Here is an 18403-nt window from a genome sequence, read left to right on the forward strand (position 1 = left end):
AAATTAGATTTTTAAACCAAAGACTATAATAAGAGATGAGGAAAGACATTATATCATATTTAAATGGTCTATCCACCAAGAAGATCTAACAATTATAAATATTTATGCCCCTAACATGGGAGAAGCCAATTATATAAGCCAATTAAAAACAAAATCAAAGAAACACATTGTAATAAAACAATAATAATAGGGAAATTTAACACGCCACTCACTGCAATGGACAGATCATCTAAGCAGAAGTTCAACAAGGAAACAAGGGCTTCTAATCACACACTGGACCAGATGGACTTCATAAATGTATTCAGAACATTCAACCCTAAAGCAACAGAATAGACATTCTTCTTGAGTGCACATGGAACATTCTCCAAGATAGATTGCATCCTGGATCACAAAGCAGGTCTTAACCAGTGCTAAATGATTGGGATCATTCTGACCACAATGCTTTGAAACTAGAACTCAATCACAACAGGAATGTTGGAAAGAACTGAAGTACATGGAAAAAAAAAATCATGGAAACAAATGAAAATGAAAACACGACTGTTCAAATCTAAACCACATTTTGTTTATCCATTTACTAATTGATGCATTTTTTCCAGCTTTAGTCTCTTAGGAATAATGCTATTATGGACATTTTAAATCAAACCTTTCTTGCCTTTTATTTTCATGGTGGCAAATTTCAGCCATATACAAAAGTAGACAAAACAGTATAATGAATCCTTATGTGCCTATTATCCAGGCTTGAGAATTGTTAACTTATGGCCACTCTTGGCTCTCCTTTGCCCCACTCACTTTTCCCACAATTGTATTATTTTAAAGCAAATATCTGATGTCATATCAATTCATCTATAAATAATTTTAGTAAATATTTCTAAAAGATAAACCCCTCTTTTAAAAAACGTAACTAAAATGCCAATAGCATACTTGAAGATAGCATTGACTTCTTCAGTTCCTGTATCTAAATCTAAACTGGATAGCCTCAGTGTTCACATTGATGATTTTCATGTATGTATCATAAATTTTGAAGTTTGAATTAGCAGATATGGTCCACACCCTGTACTTGATTAGGATAATATTCTATGTCTCTTTTAAACCTCATCTCTAGTGCTGTCTCTTTCTCTTTTTTAGCATTCATTTATTGAAGGAACTGGGTCGTTTCTCCAGTGGTTTCCTGTAGTCTGGCTTTTGGTGACTGCATTCTCATGGTGCATTTTAACCTGTTCTTATGTCCCCTAGTATTTTCTGTCCATTGGTAGTTGGATCCAGAAACTCGATCAGAGAGTCAAATTTTGTTTGTTTGTTTTCTTTTTTGCAAACACACTTCAGAGGGTATGTTTTTCTTCCTTCTGGAGGTACATAATGCATGACTTTCTCTCTTTTGGGGCATATCAACTACCTTGACTCTCATTCATTTTTCCTCAGTTCCTTAGGAGTTGCAACATGATGCTATCCCAGTGCTTCAGAGCTGCTTCTATTTCAATTAAGAGAAACTCCCCTCATCTACTATTTTGGCGATCCAGTGGTGCAGTTGGTACAAAAAAGCAAGAATGAATGCTTCTTTTCTTCCCCTCTACTTGCCAGTTTTCAAAAATAGTGAGCTGCTTCCTTAGCATCCTTGAAGGTTGACTGTCTTTTTTATTGACATCTTTTAAAAAATAGCATTATGGATTAAAATTTGCTCACATTTGATACAATTCCATTTTAATATCAGCTACACATATACTAACTTATTTTATTACTTCACATCCACTTCTGCATCCTCAGCATAGTGGAGCTTCCCTTGCTAAGACAGAGAAAGAATCATGCAACAAATTGGAAATGAGGTGGAGGAGTAGTGAGGCAGAATATCCTGATCTGTTGTCAAATCAAAACTGCTTTGGGGGGCACCTGGGTGGCTCAGTGGGTTAAAGCCTCTGCCTTCAGCTCAGGTCATGATCCCAAGGTCCTGGGATCGAGCCCCGCGTTGGGATCTCTGCTCAATGGGGAGCCTGTTTCCCTTCCTCTCTCTCTGCCTGCCTCTCTGCCTGCTTGTGATCTCTGTCTGTCAAATAAATAAATAAATAAATAAATAAATACATACATACATACATAAATATATTTATAAATAAATAAATAAAATAAAAACTGCTTTGGAGCACAAGAGAACATTTCAGTGGGATGGAACAGTTTTATATCTTGGTTGTGTCTGCATTCATAAAAGTCATAGAAAAGGTGAATGCTCTGTATATGAATTATACCTAGAAAAACATCATAATTCTAACTTCTTTTATAAATATATTTATACTAATATATATTTTTCTTCTCTATTTTAAAATTCTTTGTAGTGGCCTAATAAAAAGTTATTATTAGAATGCTTAAATTTGGGGGGGCACCTGGGTGGCTCATTGGGTAAGCATTTGCCTTTGGCTCAGGTCATGATCCCAAGGTCCTGGGATCACTGCATCAGGCTACTTGTTCAGTGGAGAGTCTGCTTCTCCCTCTTCCTCTGCTCCTTCACACCTGCCCCCATGCTCTTTCTCTCATGTGCACTCTCTCATAAATAAATAAACAAATAAATAAATAAAATCTTGCTTGAATTTGGGAAAAACTACATCCATAACTCCAACTTCATTATGGTGACTTTATGAATTATGTTCATTTTTTTCCCCAAGGATTTTATTTATTTATTTGAGAGAGAGCGAGAGCATGAGCAGGGTGGAGAAGCGGAAGGAGGACTCTCTGCTGAGCAGGCAACATGATGGGGACTCTATCCCATGGTCCTAGGATCATGACCCAAGCTGAAGGCAGATGCTTAACTGACTGAGCCACCCAGACATCCTCATCCTCACCACCATGTTTTTTTTTTAATAATGTGAAAATTTGAGTTAGGTAAGGTCCAGTTGTTCCCGAGCCTTTTTGCACATTAGCACCACCTGGGAACTTTTAAAATCCTGATGTCTAGAATATTTGAGAGTGGGAACCAGGCATCAGTATTTAAAATTTTCTCCCTGTTGATTCCAATGGGCAGCCAACTTTGAGAACCAGTGATATGGGTGGGTCTTTATTGGCTTTTAGCATAGTGCATTTGGATTCACTTGAGGACCTTTGAAAGAGAGTTCTGTGGTAGTGCCTCTTCCCTAGTTCTAAGTGGTCTGGGTTGTGGCCTGAGCATTAGGATTTTTTAAAGTCCCCCAGGTGATTTTATTATGGGAAAACCTCTGTTTTATATAGTGTGGCCTGTTTTATAGAGGGCTAGCTATTTCCCTGCCTCTTCTTGGAGACTGTTGTTTTCAAAGCGTGCTCCTCAGACCAACAGCATCACTATTATCTGGAAAAGTGTTCTCAAAAACCATCCCAGATTGACCGAATATGAAATTCAGAGGATATGACCCAGAAATCTGTATGTTTCAAGTCCTCCAAATGATTGTGATACACAGTACAGTTTGTGAAGCATTGCGCAAGGAATTTTGGCGGCCATTCCTTAGTTATTGACTGTGGAGATGGACTCTCTCACTGTTAAAACCTGCAGGAAACATCTCATGGACTTGCCATTCTGAACCCCAGGTCAATAATCCCAGGTTATTTTGACAAATTTGGTTGCTCCTATGCCCAAGTGGCATTATGAATGGTGTGGGGCTCTAAGTATGGCCACTTTATTCACAGAGTTATTTTAGCAAACTATGGGAAATATGAGCAATAGCATTTTTTAGATGCACCCAATTACACTGCATTGCTATTAACATGGCCTAGTTTTCTGCGATTCTTTTTTAGAATTTGCAGGTCTTCCTTTGTTGGTTCGGCTTTGATTTAAAAAAAAAAAAGGGAAGAAGAAGAAGAATCATATTTATAATAGAAAGTCCAGGGACTTCAGTGATTCCTCATCACAATGTCTTCTATTTTAACATAGTTCCAATTTTTGATTTTATTGTAACAGACTTCATAGAAAGTTTAAAAAGACAATTTGCGCCAACTGCATTTTATCCTGATTTAGAAAGATCTAAATACATATACCTTAAAAGAAACCCACAGTAGTATATAGAAGAATTTTATTCCGTGTATGGGCTGAATGGGGGCATGGTTCCAATCATTTTAAATCTATGATTTGGAGTGATGGGGGAAACTAGTAACCTTGAAGTGGACCTATCTTATAGTTTGTCAATGATAAGCATAAAAAGTAAAACTGACAATATTCTTCATAAATGAAACTCTAATCAAAGATCAGAAATTTGATTATCTCCAATGTTGTATGACACTTCACCTGTTCTTCCAACAAAGAAAGATTTGCAGGTTCTAAAACAGATTCACACTATTCCTCTTTCTCCACCCCCAAATATTTTAATATTTTAAATATATAATTAACTGCATGGAGTGGTAAAACATTTCTTAAAGGTAGCCCCAGCCACTTTGCTAAGTATGTGTATTACCTATATGTTTGAACTTGATGTTTGAATTGCCCTAACACAATTTCATTTCTTCTTCTTCTTTTTTAATTTTGTAAGACCTTATATTTTTAAAAATATTTTATTTATTTATTTGTCAGAGAAAGTGTGAATGAACAAGAAAGCACAAGCACAAGCAGAGGAAGCGGCAGGCAGAAGCAGAAGCAGGCTCCCTGCTAAACAAGGAACCTGATGCAGAACTCAATCCCAGGATCCTGGGATCATGACCTGAGCTAAGGCAGACACTTAACCTACTGAGCCACCCAGGCGCCCCTGTTTGAGACCTTATAAGGTTTAAGACCTTATATTTTTAAGAGTGCTTTTGGATTCACAGCAAAATTAAGAAGAAGGTATAGAGATTTCTTAATTACCCTCTGCCCCCACACATTCACAGTTTCCCCTATTATCAATATCCCTCACAGAGTGGTACAGTTGTTAAAATTGATGAGTCTACATTGACACATTATGATCACTCAAAGTCCATACTTTACATTATGGTGAACTCTTGCTCATGTACATTCTATGGTTTAGACAAATGTATAATGGCATGAACCCACCATTATGGTATAATACCCAATACTTCAATTGCTAAAAATCCTCTGTAATCCTCTGTAATTTGCCTATTCATCCCCACCCCCCATGCCATCCTTGGCAACCTGCACTCCCACCAAAAGCAACCACTGATCTTTTTATTGTCTCCATAGTTTTGCCTTTTCCAGAATGTCATACAGTTGAGGTCATATAGTATGTAACTTTTCATATTAGTTTCTTTCACTTAGTAATATGCATTTAAAGTTCCTTCATGTCTTTTGTTTGTTTGTTTGATCTTTTAAATACTGAACAATATTCCATTGTCTGGGTGGACTTGGTTTATCCATTCATCTACTGAAGGACATCTTGATTGCTTTTACATTTCAATAATTATGAATAAGCTGCTATAAACATCTGTGTGCAGGTTTTCATGCAGACATAAATTTTCAGCTCCTTTGGGTAAGTACCAAGAAGTGAGATTGGTGGATCAAATGTTTAGTTTAGTAAAAACTGCCAAGCTATGTTCCAAAGTAGTAGTATCATTTTGCATTCCTACCAGAAACAAACAAGAGTTTTTGTTGCTCCAGATCTTTGCAAACAGGTTTTGTCAGTGTTCCACATTTTGGCCATTGTTGTAGGTTTGTAGTGATACCTCATTGTTGCTTTATATATATTTATTTTATTTCTTTTCAGTGTTCCAGAATTCATTGTTTATGTACCACACCCAGTGCTCCATGCGATACGTGCCCTCCTTGATACCCACAACCAGGCTCATCCAACACCCCACACTCTTCCCCTCCCAAACCTTCAGTTTGTTTCTCAGAGTCCACAGTCTCTCATGGTTCCTCTCCCCCTCCGATTTCCCCCAAATCACTTCTCCTTTCCATCTCCCAATGTCCTCCGTGTTATTCCTTATGCTCCACAAGTAAGTGAAACCATATGATAACTGACTCTCTCTGCTTGACTTATTTCACTCAGCATAATCTCTTCCAGTTCCCTTCATGTTGATACAAAAGTTGGGTATTCATCCTTTCTGATGGAGGCATAATATTCCATTGCATATATGGATTGTATCTTCTTTATCCATTCATCTGTTGAAGGGAATCTTGGTTCTTTCCACAGTTTGGTGGCCATTGCTGCTATGAACATTGGGGGTACAGATGGCCCCTCTTTTCACTACATCTGTATCTTTGGGGTAAATACCCAGTAGTGCAATTGCAGAGTCATAGGGTAGCTTAATTTTTAATTTCTTAAGGAATCTCCACATTGTTTTCCAAAGTGACTTCCCCAACTTGCATTCCCACCAAGTGTAAGAGGGTTCCCCTTTCTCCACATCCTCTCCAACACATGTTGTTTACTGTCTTGTTCATTTTGGCCATTCTGACTGGTGTAAGGTGTTATCTCAATGTGGTTTTGATTTGAATCTCCCTGATGGCAAATGATGATGAACATTTTTTCATGTATCTGTTAGCCATTTCTATATCTTCTTTGGAGAAATATCTGTTCATACCTTCTGCCCATTTTTCGACATGATTATCTGTTTTGTGTGTGTTGAGTTTGAGGAGTTCTTTATAGATCTTGGATATCAGCCCTTTGTCTATGGTGTCATTTGTGAATATCTTCTCCCATTCCGTGGGTTGCCTCTTTGTTTTGTTGACTGTTTCCTTTGCTGTGCAGAAGCTTTTGATCTTGATGAAGTCCCAAAAGTTCATTTTTTGCTTTTGTTTCCTTTGCCTTTGGAGACATGTCTTGAAAGAAGTTGCTGAGGCCAATGTCGAAGAGGTTACTGCCTATGTTCTCCTCTAGGAGTTTGATAGATTCCTGCCTCATGTTGAGGTCTTTTATCCATTTCAAGTTTATCTTTGTGTATGGTGTAAGAGAATGGTCAAGTTTCATTCTTCTACACTTAGCTGTCCAATTTTCCCAGCACCATTTATTGAAGAGACTGTCTTTTTTCCACTGTATATTTTTTCCTGTTTTGTTGAAGATTATTTGACCATAGAGTTGAGAGTCCATATCTGGGCTCTCAACATTCCACTGGTCTTATGTGTCTGTTTTTGTGCCAGTACCATGCTGTCTTGGTGATCACAGCTTTGTAGTAAATCTTGAAATCAGGCAATGTGATGTCCCCAGGTTTGTTTTTCTTTTTCAATATTTCCTTAGCAATTCGGGGTCTCTTCTGGTTCCATATAAATTTTAATATTGTTTGTTCTAGTGCTTTGAAAAATGCCAGTGGAATTTTAGTTGGGATAGCATTGAAGGTATAGATGGCTCTAGACAGTATAGACATTTTAACAATGTTTATTCTCCTGATTCATGAGCATGGAATGGTCTTCCATCTTTCTGTGTCTTCTTCAATTTCTTTTGTAAGTGTTCTGTAGTTCCTCAAGTACAGATCCTTTACCTCTTTGGTCAGGTTTATTCCCAGGTATCTTATGATTTTTGGTGCTATAGAAATGGAATTGATTCTCTAATTTCCCTTTCTGTATTTTCATTGTTAGTGTATAAGAAAGCAACAGATTTCTCTATATTGATTTTGTAACCTACCACATTACTGAATTGCTGTATGAGTTCTAGTAGTTTGGGGGTGGAGTCTTTGGGGTTTTCCATATAAAGTACCATGTCATCTGCGAAGGGAGAGAGTTTGACTACTTCATTGCCAATGAGTACCTTTTATTTCTTTTTGTTGTCTGATTGCTGTTGCTACGACTTCTAGTGCTATGTTGAACATGAGTAGTGAGACTGGGCATCCTTGTCAGGTTCCTGATGTCAAAGGTAAGGCTGTCAGCTTTTCCCCATTGAGGAGGATATTCACTGTGGTTTTTCATAGATAGATTTTATGAAGTTGAGGAATGTTCCCTCTGTCTCTATCATTTGAATCATTTTAACCAGGAACAGGAATTGTATCTTGTCAAATGCTTTTTCTACATCAATTGAGAGAAACATATGGTTCTTCTCTCTTATCAGTTTGTTCTATTACATTGATTGATTTGCAAATGTTGAACCACCCTTGCATCCCATGGATAAATCCCACCTGGTCATGGTGGATAATCTTTTTAATGTACTGTTGGATCCTATTAGCTAGGATCTTGTTGAGAATCTTAGCATCCATATTCATTGGGATATTGGTCTGAAATTCTCCTTTTTGGTGGGGCCTTTGCCTGGTTTGGGGATCAGGGTAATGCTGGCTTCATAAAAAGAGTCTGGAAGTTTTCCTTCTGATTCTATTTTTTGAAACAGCTTCAGGAGAACAGGTATTATTTCTTTGAATGTTTGGTAGAATTCTCCAGGTAATCCATCAGGTCCTTGGCTCTTGTTTTTTGGGAATTTTTGATCACTGCTTCAATCTTGTTACTAGATATTGGTCTATTCAGGTTGTCAATTTCTTCCTGATTCAGTTTTGGAACTTTATAGGTTTCCAGGAATGCACCCATTTTGTGTAGGTTGCTTAACTTATTGGCATATAACTGTTGATAATAATTTCTGATGATTATTTCTATTTCCTTGGTGTTTGTCATGATCTCTCCCTATTCATTCATAATTTTATTAATTTGGGCTCTCTCTCTTTTCTTTTGGATTAGTTTGGCCAATGGTTTATCAATCTTATTGATTCTTTCAAAATACCAGCTTCTAGTTTCATTGATGTGTTCTACCATGTCTCTAGTTTCTATCTCATTGATCTCTGCTCTAATCTTTATTATTTCCCTTCTTGCTTGTGGGGTTGGCTTAATTTGTTGTTGATTCTCCTGTTCTTTTGTAAAGAGAGCTGGTGTATTCTGTTTTTTTTTCAGTTTTTTTGAGGGAGGCTTGGATGGCTATGTATTTCCCCCTTAGAACCACCTTTGCTATATCTCATAGGTTTTGGATTGAAGTGTCTTCATTCTCATTGGTTTCCATGAATTAAGTTCTTCTTTGATTTCCTGGTTGATCCAAACATTCTTAAGCATGGTGCTCTTTAGCTTCCAAAGGTTTGAATCCCTTCCAAACTTTTTCTTGTTGAGTTCCAGTTTCAAAGCATTGTGGTCTGAGAATATGCAGGGAATAATCTCAATCTTTTGGTATTGGCTGAGCCCTGATTTGTGACCCAATATGTTGTCTATTCTGGAGAAAGTTCCCTGTGCACTCGAAAAGAATGAATATTCTGTTGTTTTAGGGTGGAATGTTCTGTATATATCTATGAGGTCCATCTGATCCAGTATATCATTCAATTCTCTTGTTTATTGATTTTCTGCTTGGATGATCTATTACAGAGAGTGGTGTGTTAAGATCCCCTACTATTAATGTATTCATACCAATATGACTCTTTATCTTGATTAACAGTTGTTTTATGTAGTTGGCTGCTCCTGTATTGGGGGCATAAATATTTACAATTGTTAGATATTCTTGGTGGATAGACCCTTTAAGAATAATGTAGTGTCATTCTTTATCTCTGACTACAGTCTTTAGTTTAAAATCTAATTTATCTAATATAAGAATCACTAATCCAGCTTTGTTTTGAGACCCATTGGTATGAAAGATCCCTTCACTTTCAGTCTGGATGTATTCTTGAGTTCAAAATGGGTCTCTTGTAGACAACATATGGACAGGTACTGTTGTTTTATCTAATCTGCAATCCTGTGCTGTTTTATGGGAGCATTTAGGCCATTCACATTGAGAATGATTATTGAAAGATATGTTTTTATTGGCATCATGTTGCCTGTGAAGTCCTTGTTTCTATAGATCGTCTCTGTATATTTCTATTCTATGACAGTCTTGGGTTCTTTCTTCTTTTATAGAAGCTCCCTTAATATTTCTTCTAGTGCCGGCTTGGTGGTCACATACTCTTTTAACTCTTGCTGGTCTTGGAAGTTCTTTATCTCTCCATCCATTTTTAATGTCAGCCTTGCTGGATAAAGTATTCTTGGCTGCATGTTCTTCTCATTTAGTGCCCTGAATATGTCTTGTCAGTCCTTTCTGGCCTGCCAGGTTTCTGTGGACAGTCTGACATTATTCTGATGGACCTTCCTCTGTATGTAAGGAATCTCTCCCCCTAGCTGCTCTCAAGAGCTCCTGTCTAAAATTATGATTCATCAGTTTTCAATGAGGTGTGTTGAGATCTTTCTAGATTCTATGATCTTGGGGGTGATCTTTCCTCCAAGATCATAGAATTCGTGTCCTCTAGGACATGAATGCTGGTTCCATTTCCCAGATTGGGAAAATTTTTATGGAGAATTTGTTCTACTGTATCTTCTCGTCTTCTTTCTTTCTCCTCCCCCTCAGGGGTCCCAATAATTCTGACTCTGGAGGTTTCATGGAGTCATTTATTTCCCTAATTCTGTTTTCATGATTTCTAAGCTGTTCCAGGCCTCCTCCTGATCCTTTTCCTCTATCAGTTTGTCCTGTAGATCACTAATTCTGTGTTCTGCCTCGGTTACCCTAGCTGTTAGAGAATTGAGATTAGATTGGATCTCATTGATAGCATTTTAAACTTATTCTCAGGTGGCTTTCACTTCTGCCCTAATTGATTCCATGTTGTTGTTAATGGTTTTCTCTAACCTAGCCATTGCCTAGATAATTGTTACCCTAAATTCTCTTTCCAACATACTGTTTATGTACATATCTAATAACTCTGATGGAGAGGGCACAGTTTCTGTATTTTTCCTATGTTGGGCATTCCTCCTCCTAGTCACTGGTGAGAGGTGATTGAGGGGATGTGTAGCTGAATATATCAATTGGGATCTAGGCAAGGTGCACCCTGGAATGCTTCTGAGCAATTGGAAGTCACTACCAAAAAGAAAGAAAGAAGAAAAAAAGAGAGAGAGAAAGAGAGATACAGAACAAAAAAGAGAGAGAGAGAGAGAAGACCCAGCCAGAATGGGCCCCAAAGATAAGATTTATAAGGTATACAAACAAAAACAGACAAACAGAAAGACTGACAAAAGTAAATGACAAGAAAAAAAAGAATCCAGCCAAAATGAACCCCAAATATAAGATTTGTATAATACCAGAACAAAAACAAATACACAGAAACACTGAGAGAAGAAAAAGAGGGAGCGTGGTTATAAGTCCTCAATGTGGGCGAGGAAGGTTATTTTGATTCCTACTGGGTGTATCTTGATATCTTTGTTAAAGGATTCAATTTTCCCGAGATAAAGGGAGATTTAAACTGGTTTATATATAGGGGTAGTATTCATTAGGGAAAGAAGATTACCTTGAAGCTATATGTATATTAAAAAAAATAGAAAAGCAAAAGGAAAACCCAGGTATATGTATGAAAAACGTTTAAGTTAAAAGGTTATTATGGAATTTGTTGCATTGAGCCTCTCGTTGTAATTGTAAATAGGTTAAAAAATTTTAAAAAGAATGAGAATAGTGAGAATGAATTAAAAACAAAAGTTGTATTTATGAAATATACAAGTTTTGGGGCAATTCCAGGAGCTTAATATCTTCTTTTCACCTGATACTGGGGTTTTACAGTTTTATGGGGACCCTGTGATGGTTGTCCTCTCTTCTTTTGGCTGGCTTCCTGGGGGAGGGTCCTGCTGCATTGTTTTTCAGGCAGTCTTGCTTGGGTTGAGTCCTCCTGCTCCCTATCAAGGGGCTGGGCTCTGTGGAAACTAGTTTTTCAGGCTTTTGTTCTCTGGAGGTTTTTGTTCTTTGGTGGCTTTTTGCAGCTTTTCTGAGGTTTAGTGGAAAGCAAACTGCACCCAGAACTCAGAGAGAAGCCTCAGTCTGCTCCCCTCTGGGTGGTCCAGAACACACAGACCCCCCCCCCCCAAACTCCTCTGAGCCTTACAACCTCCCACAGGCAGTGCATGTCTCCAGCCACTGTCTCAGGGGTTGCTCAATGCGCTCGCTTGTCTCTGCACCCCCAAGCCAAAACCACAAGCGATATTGCTCCAGGGAGCCCGCTTCCAGTGGCTGCCTTTGCCGGGACTGTCTGGAGTCCAGACTGCCCGAGAGATCCCAGCCAGAGATAGTGCGCTGAGATTTTCAAGCCTGGGATGGGAGTGCTCATATTCTCAGCAGGTTTTAGAGACCACTGGCTAGAGCCCATGTGGATCTCTCTCAGGTGAGGGTGGGGCACACAGTTCAGGCCCCAGTCACACAGTGCACGTACAGACTGCAAAAGGCTGTGGTTCTAGAGAGCACCAGCTGGTGTCCACACCAGACTCTCTCACACACACTGGCAGGAAGTGCACCTAGCAGTGTGATGCAAGCAGCAGAAAGCCCCAGGGCTTAGGGACCATGGCCTGGAGGCATTACTGCACTCTCTCTGGCACAGGTGGTCACCGGTGGTGGCCGTCCTGGGTCTGTGGGCTTAGGCCCATGCCTATGACCACCCAATTCCACCAGTTGCCCCTTAAGATCTTTTGCTCTTTCTGAGTGCTTTTAACCAGACTCCAAGTTAATGCTGGTCCGCAATCACAGGGCACTCTCGTATTGGGGTATTATTTTCCAATGGGTCACTTCTGGTGGCTCCCTCCCCCTTCTGTTTATCCTCTGATATCCGATCAATTCTCACTCCTCTTTACCTCTCACTGGAGTCTTCTGCCCTCATAGAGATCCAAAAGTGTATAATCCTACATCCTGGCTGATTTCATGGATGTACGGAGTGTTCTGGTAGATAAACAGCTCACTTTAGGGAACCGGTTGAAACAGGGTCTCCTAATTCTCTGCCATCTTCCCTTCCTTTATATTTTTAATTTGTTTGCTCATTTGTTTTGTGTTTTAGATTCCACATGAAGGTGAAATCCTATGGTATTTGTGTTTCTCTGTCTGAATTACCTCACTTAGCATAATACCCTCTATGTCCATCCATGTTGCTGTAAATGTCAAGATCTCATCCTTTTTAATGGCTGAATAATATTCTGTTGCATATGTATACCACACCATCTTTATCAATTCATCTATCGATAGACACTGGGTTGCTTCCTTGGTTTGGCTATTGTAAATAATGCTGAAGTAAGCATAGGGTGCATATATTTTTTTGAATTTGTGTTTTCATTTTTTTGTAGTAAATACCCAGAAGTGGAATTACTGGATGATATGGGTTTCTATCTTTAATTTTTTGAGGAAACTCCATACTGTCTTCCACAGTGGCCACACTAATTTACATTTCCACCAAAGAGTGCATAAGGATTCCTTACTCTCCACATCCTCACTGACACTTGTTATTTCTTGTTTTTTGATAGCCATTCTGACTGGTATGAGGTGGTATCTCATTGTGGTTTTGATTTGTGTTTCCCTGATGACTAATGATATGAAGAATATTTTGATTGGGTCTGCTGGCCATCTGTATGTCCTCTTTGGAAAACTGTCTATTCAGGTCCTCTGCCCATTTTTTTGGTGTTGAGTTGTGTAAGTTCTTTATATATTTTGGATATTAATCCCGTAACAAATATAATTTGCATTCAGCAGATTGCCTTTTCATTTTGTTGATGGTTTCTTTTGCTGTACAAATGCTTTTAATTTTGGTGTGATCTCAGTAGTTTGCCTTTTGTTTATTTGTTTGTTTGTTTGTTTGTTTCCCTTGCCTGAGAAGACCTATCTAGAAAAATGTTGCTAAGGCTGATGTCCATGATGTTACTGCCTGCTTTTTTTGTTTGTTTGTTTGTTTTTTAATTAATTTATTTTTTCAGCAAACAGTATTCATTGTTTTTGCACAACACCCAGTGCTCCATGCAATATGTGCCCTCCCTACTACCCACCACCTAGTTCCCCCAACCTCCCACCCCCGCCCTTTCAAAATCCTCAGGTTGTTTTTCAGAGTCCATAGTCTCTTATGGTTCGCCTCCCCTTCCAATTTCCCTCAACTTCCTTCTCCTCTCCATCTCCCAATGTCCTCCATGTCATTTGTTATGCTCCACAAATAAGTGAAACCATATGATACTTGACTCTCTCTGCTTGACTTATTTCACTCAGCATAATCACTTCCACTCCCGTCCATGTTGCTACAAAAGTTGGGTATTCATCCTTTCTTTCTTTTTTTTTTTTTATAAACATATAATGTATTTTTATCCCCAGGGGTACAGGTCTGTGAATCACTAGGTTTACACACTTCACAGCACTCATGATAGCACATACCCTCCCCAATGTCCATAACCCCCTCCCCCTCTCCCAACCCCAACTTCCCCCAGCAACCCCCAGTTTGTTTTGTGAGATTAAGAGTCATTTATGGTTTGTCTCCCTCCCAATCCCATCTTGTTTCATTTATTCTTCTCCTATCCCCCTAACCCCCCATGTTGCATCTCCATGTCCTCATATCAGGGAGATCATGTGATAGTTGTCTTTCTCCGATTGACTTATTTCACTAAGCATGATACCCTCTAGTTCCATCCATGTTGTCGCAAAAGACAAGATTTCATTTCTTTTGATGGCTGCATAGTATTCCATTGTGTATATATACCACCTCTTCTTTATCCATTCATCTGTTGATGGACATCTAGGTTCTTTCCATAGTTTGGCTATTGTAGACATTGCTGCTATAAACATTCGGGTACACGTGCCCCTTCAGATCACTACGTTTGTATCTTTAGGGTAAATACCCAGTAGTGCAATTGCTGGGTCATAGGGTAGTTCTATTTTCAACATTTTGAGGAACCTCCATGCTGTTTTCCAGAGTGGTTGCACCAGCTTGCATTCCCACCAACAGTGGAGGAGGGTTCCCCTTTCTCCGCATCCTTGCCAGCATCTGTCATTTCCTGACTTGTTAATTTTAGCCATTCTGACTGGTGTGAGGTGATATCTCATTGTGGTTTTGATTTGTATTTCCCTGATGCCGAGTGACGTGGAGCACTTTTTCATGTGTCTGTTGGCCATCTGGATGTCTTCTTTGCAGAAATGTCTGTTCATGTCCTCTGCCCATTTCTTGATTGGATTGTTTGTTCTTTGGGTGTTGAGTTTGCTAAGTTCCTTATAGATTTTGGATACTAGCCCTTTATCTGATATGTCATTTGCAAATATCTTCTCCCATTCTGTCAGTTGTCTTTTGGTTTTGTTAACTGTTTCCTTTGCTGTGCAAAAGCTTTTGATCTTGATGAAATCCCAATAGTTCATTTTTGCCCTTGCTTCCCTTGCCTTTGCCGATGTTCCTAGGAAGATATTGCTGCGGCTGAGGTCGAAGAGGTTGCTGCCTGCGTTCTCCTCAAGGATTTTGATGGATTCCTTTCTCACATTGAGGTCCTTCATCCATTTGGAGTCTATTTTCATGTGTGGTGTAAGGAAGTGGTCCAATTTCATTTTTCTGCATGTGGCTGTCCAATTTTCCCAGCACCATTTATTGAAGAGGCTGTCTTTTTTCCATTGGACGTTCTTTCCTCCTTTGTCGAAGATTAGTTGACGAAAGAGCTGAGGGTCTATTTCTGGGCTCTCTATTCTGTTCCATTGATCTATGTGTCTGTTTTTGTGCCAGTACCATCCTGTCTTGATGATGACAGCCTTGTAATAGAGCTTGAAATCCGGAATTGTGATGCCACCCACTTTGGCTTTCTTTTTCAATATTCCTTTGGCTATTCGAGGTCTTTTCTGGTTCCATATAAATTTTAGAATTATTTGTTCCATTTCTTTGAAAAAAATGGATGGTATTTTGATAGGGATTGCAGTAAATGTGTAGATTGCTTTAGGTAACATGGACATTTTCACAATATTTATTCTTCCAATCCAGGAGCATGGAACATATTTCCATTTCTTTGTGTCTTCCTCAGTTTCTTTCATGAGTACTTTATAGTTTTCTGCATATAGATTCTTAGCCTCTTTGGTTAGGTTTATTCCTAGGTATCTTATAGTTTTGGGTGCAATTGTAAATGGGATTGACTCCTTAATTTCTCTTTCTTCTGTCTTGTTGTTGATGTACAGAAATGCAACTGATTTCTGTGCATTGATTTTATATCCTGACACTTTACTGAATTCCTGTACAAGTTCTAGCAGTTTTGGAGTGGAGTCTTTTGGGTTTTCCACATATAGTATCATATCATCTGCGAAGAGTGATAGTTTGACTTCTTCTTTGCCAATTTGGATGCCTTTAATTTCTTTTTGTTGTCTGATTGCTGAGGCTAGGACTTCTAGTACTATGTTGAATAGCAGTGGTGATAATGGACATCCCTGCCGTGTTCCTGACCTTAACAGAAAAGCTTTCAGTTTTTCTCCAGTGAGAATGATATTTGCGATGGGTTTTTCATAGATGGCTTTGATAATATTGAGGTATGTGCCCTCTATCCCTACACTTTGAAGAGTTTTGATCAGGAAGGGATGCTGTACTTTGTCAAATGCTTTTTCAGCATCTATTGAGAGTATCATATGGTTCTTGTTCTTTCTTTTATTAATGTGTTCTATCACATTGGTTGATTTGCGGATGTTGAATCAACCCTGCAGCCCTGGAATAAATCCCACTTGATCGTGGTGAATAATACTTTTAATGTACTGTTGAATCCTATTGACTAGTATTTTGGTGAGAATTTTTGCATCTGTGTTCATCAAGGATATTGGTCTGTAGTTCTCTTTTTTGGTGGGATCCTTGTCTGGTTTTGAGATCAAGGTGATGCTGGCCTCATAAAATGAGTTTGGAAGTTTTCCTTCCATTTCTATTTTTTGTAACAGTTTCAGGAGAATAGGAATTAGTGCTTCTTTAAATGTTTGGTAGAATTCCCCTGGGAAGTCGTCTGGCCCTGAGCTTTTGTTTGTCTGGAGATTTTTGATGACTGTTTCAATCTCCTTACTGGTTATGGGCCTGTTCAGGTTTTCTATTTCTTCTTGGTTCAGTTGTGGTAGTTTATATGTCTCTAGGAATGCATCCATTTCTTCCAGATTGTCAAATTTGTTAGCGTAGAGTTGCTCATAGTATGTTCTTATAATTGTCTGTATTTCTTTGGTGTTAGTTGTGATCTCCCCTCTTTCATTCCTGATTTTATTTATTTGGGTCCTTTCTCTTTTCTTTTTGATAAGTCTGGCCAGGGGTTTATCAATCTTATTAATTCTTTCAAAGAACCAGCTCTTAGTTTCATTGATTTTTTCTATTGTTTTTTTGGTTTCTATTTCATTGATTTCTGCTCTGATCTTTATGATTTCTCTTCTCCTGCTGGGTTTAGGGTTTCTTTCTTGTTCTTTCTCCAGCTCCTTTAGGTGTAAGGTTAGGTTGTGGACTTGAGACCTTTCTTGTTTCTTGAGAAAGGCTTGTACCACTATATATTTTCCTCTCAGGACTGCCTTTGCTGTGTCCCACAGATTTTGAACCGTTGTGTTTTCATTATCATTTGTTTCCATGAATTTTTTCAATTCTTCTTTAATTTCCTGATTGACCCATTCATTCTTTAGAAGGATGCTGTTTAGTCTCCATGTATTTGGGTTCTTTCCAGCTTTCCTCTTGTGATTGAGTTCTAGCTTCAGAGCATTGTGGTCAGAAAATATGCAGGGAATAATCCTAATCTTTTGATACCGGTTGAGACCTGATTTGTGACCCAGGATGTGATCTATTCTGGAGAAGGTTCCATGTGCACTAGAGAAGAATGTGTATTCTGTTGCTTTGGGATGAAATGTTCTGAATATATCTGTGATGTCCATCTGGTCCAGTGTGTCATTTAAGGCCTTTATTTCCTTGTTGATCTTTTGCTTGGATGATCTGTCCATTTCAGTGAGGGGAGTGTTAAAGTCCCCTACTATTATTGTATTATATTGATGTGTTTCTTTGATTTTGTTATTAATTGGTTTATATAGTTGGCTGCTCCCACGTTAGGGGCATAGATATTTAAAATTGTTAGGTCTTCTTGTTGGATAGACCCTTTGAGTATGACATAGTGTCCTTACTCATCTCTTATTATAGTCTTTGGCTTAAAATCTAATTGATCTGATATAAGGATTGCCACCCCAGCTTTCTTCTGATGTCCATTAGCATGGTAAATTCTTTTCCACCCCCTCACTTTAAATCTGGAGGTGTCATGGCGTCTAAAATGAGTTTCTTGTAGGCAACATATAGATGGGTTTTGTTTTTTTATCCATTCTGATACCCTGTGTCTTCTGATTGGGGCATTTAGCCCATTAACATTCAGGGTAACTATTGAGAGATATGAATTTAGTGCCATTATTAGCCTGTAAGGTGCCTGTTACTGTATATTGTCTCTGTACCTTTCTGATCTACTACTTTTAGGCTCTCTCTTTGCTTAGAGGACCCCTTTCAATGTTTCCTGTAGAGCTGGTTTGGTGTTTGCAAATTCCTTCAGTTTTTGTTTGTCCTGGAAGCTTTTTATCTCTCCTTCTATTTTCAATGATAGCCTAGCTGGATAGAGTATTCTTGGCTGCATGTTTTTCTCGTTGAGTGCTCTGAATATATCATGCCAGCTCTTTCTGGCCTGCTAGGTCTCTGTGGATAAGTCTGCTGCCAATCTAATATTTTTACCATTGTATGTTACAGACTTCTTTTCCGGGGCTGCTTTCAGGATTTTCTCTTTGTCACTAAGACTTGTAAATTTTACTATTAGGTGCTG

The sequence above is a fragment of the Meles meles genome, chromosome 4, assembly GCF_922984935.1.
Source record: "Meles meles chromosome 4, mMelMel3.1 paternal haplotype, whole genome shotgun sequence".
Lineage (NCBI taxonomy): Eukaryota > Metazoa > Chordata > Mammalia > Carnivora > Mustelidae > Meles > Meles meles.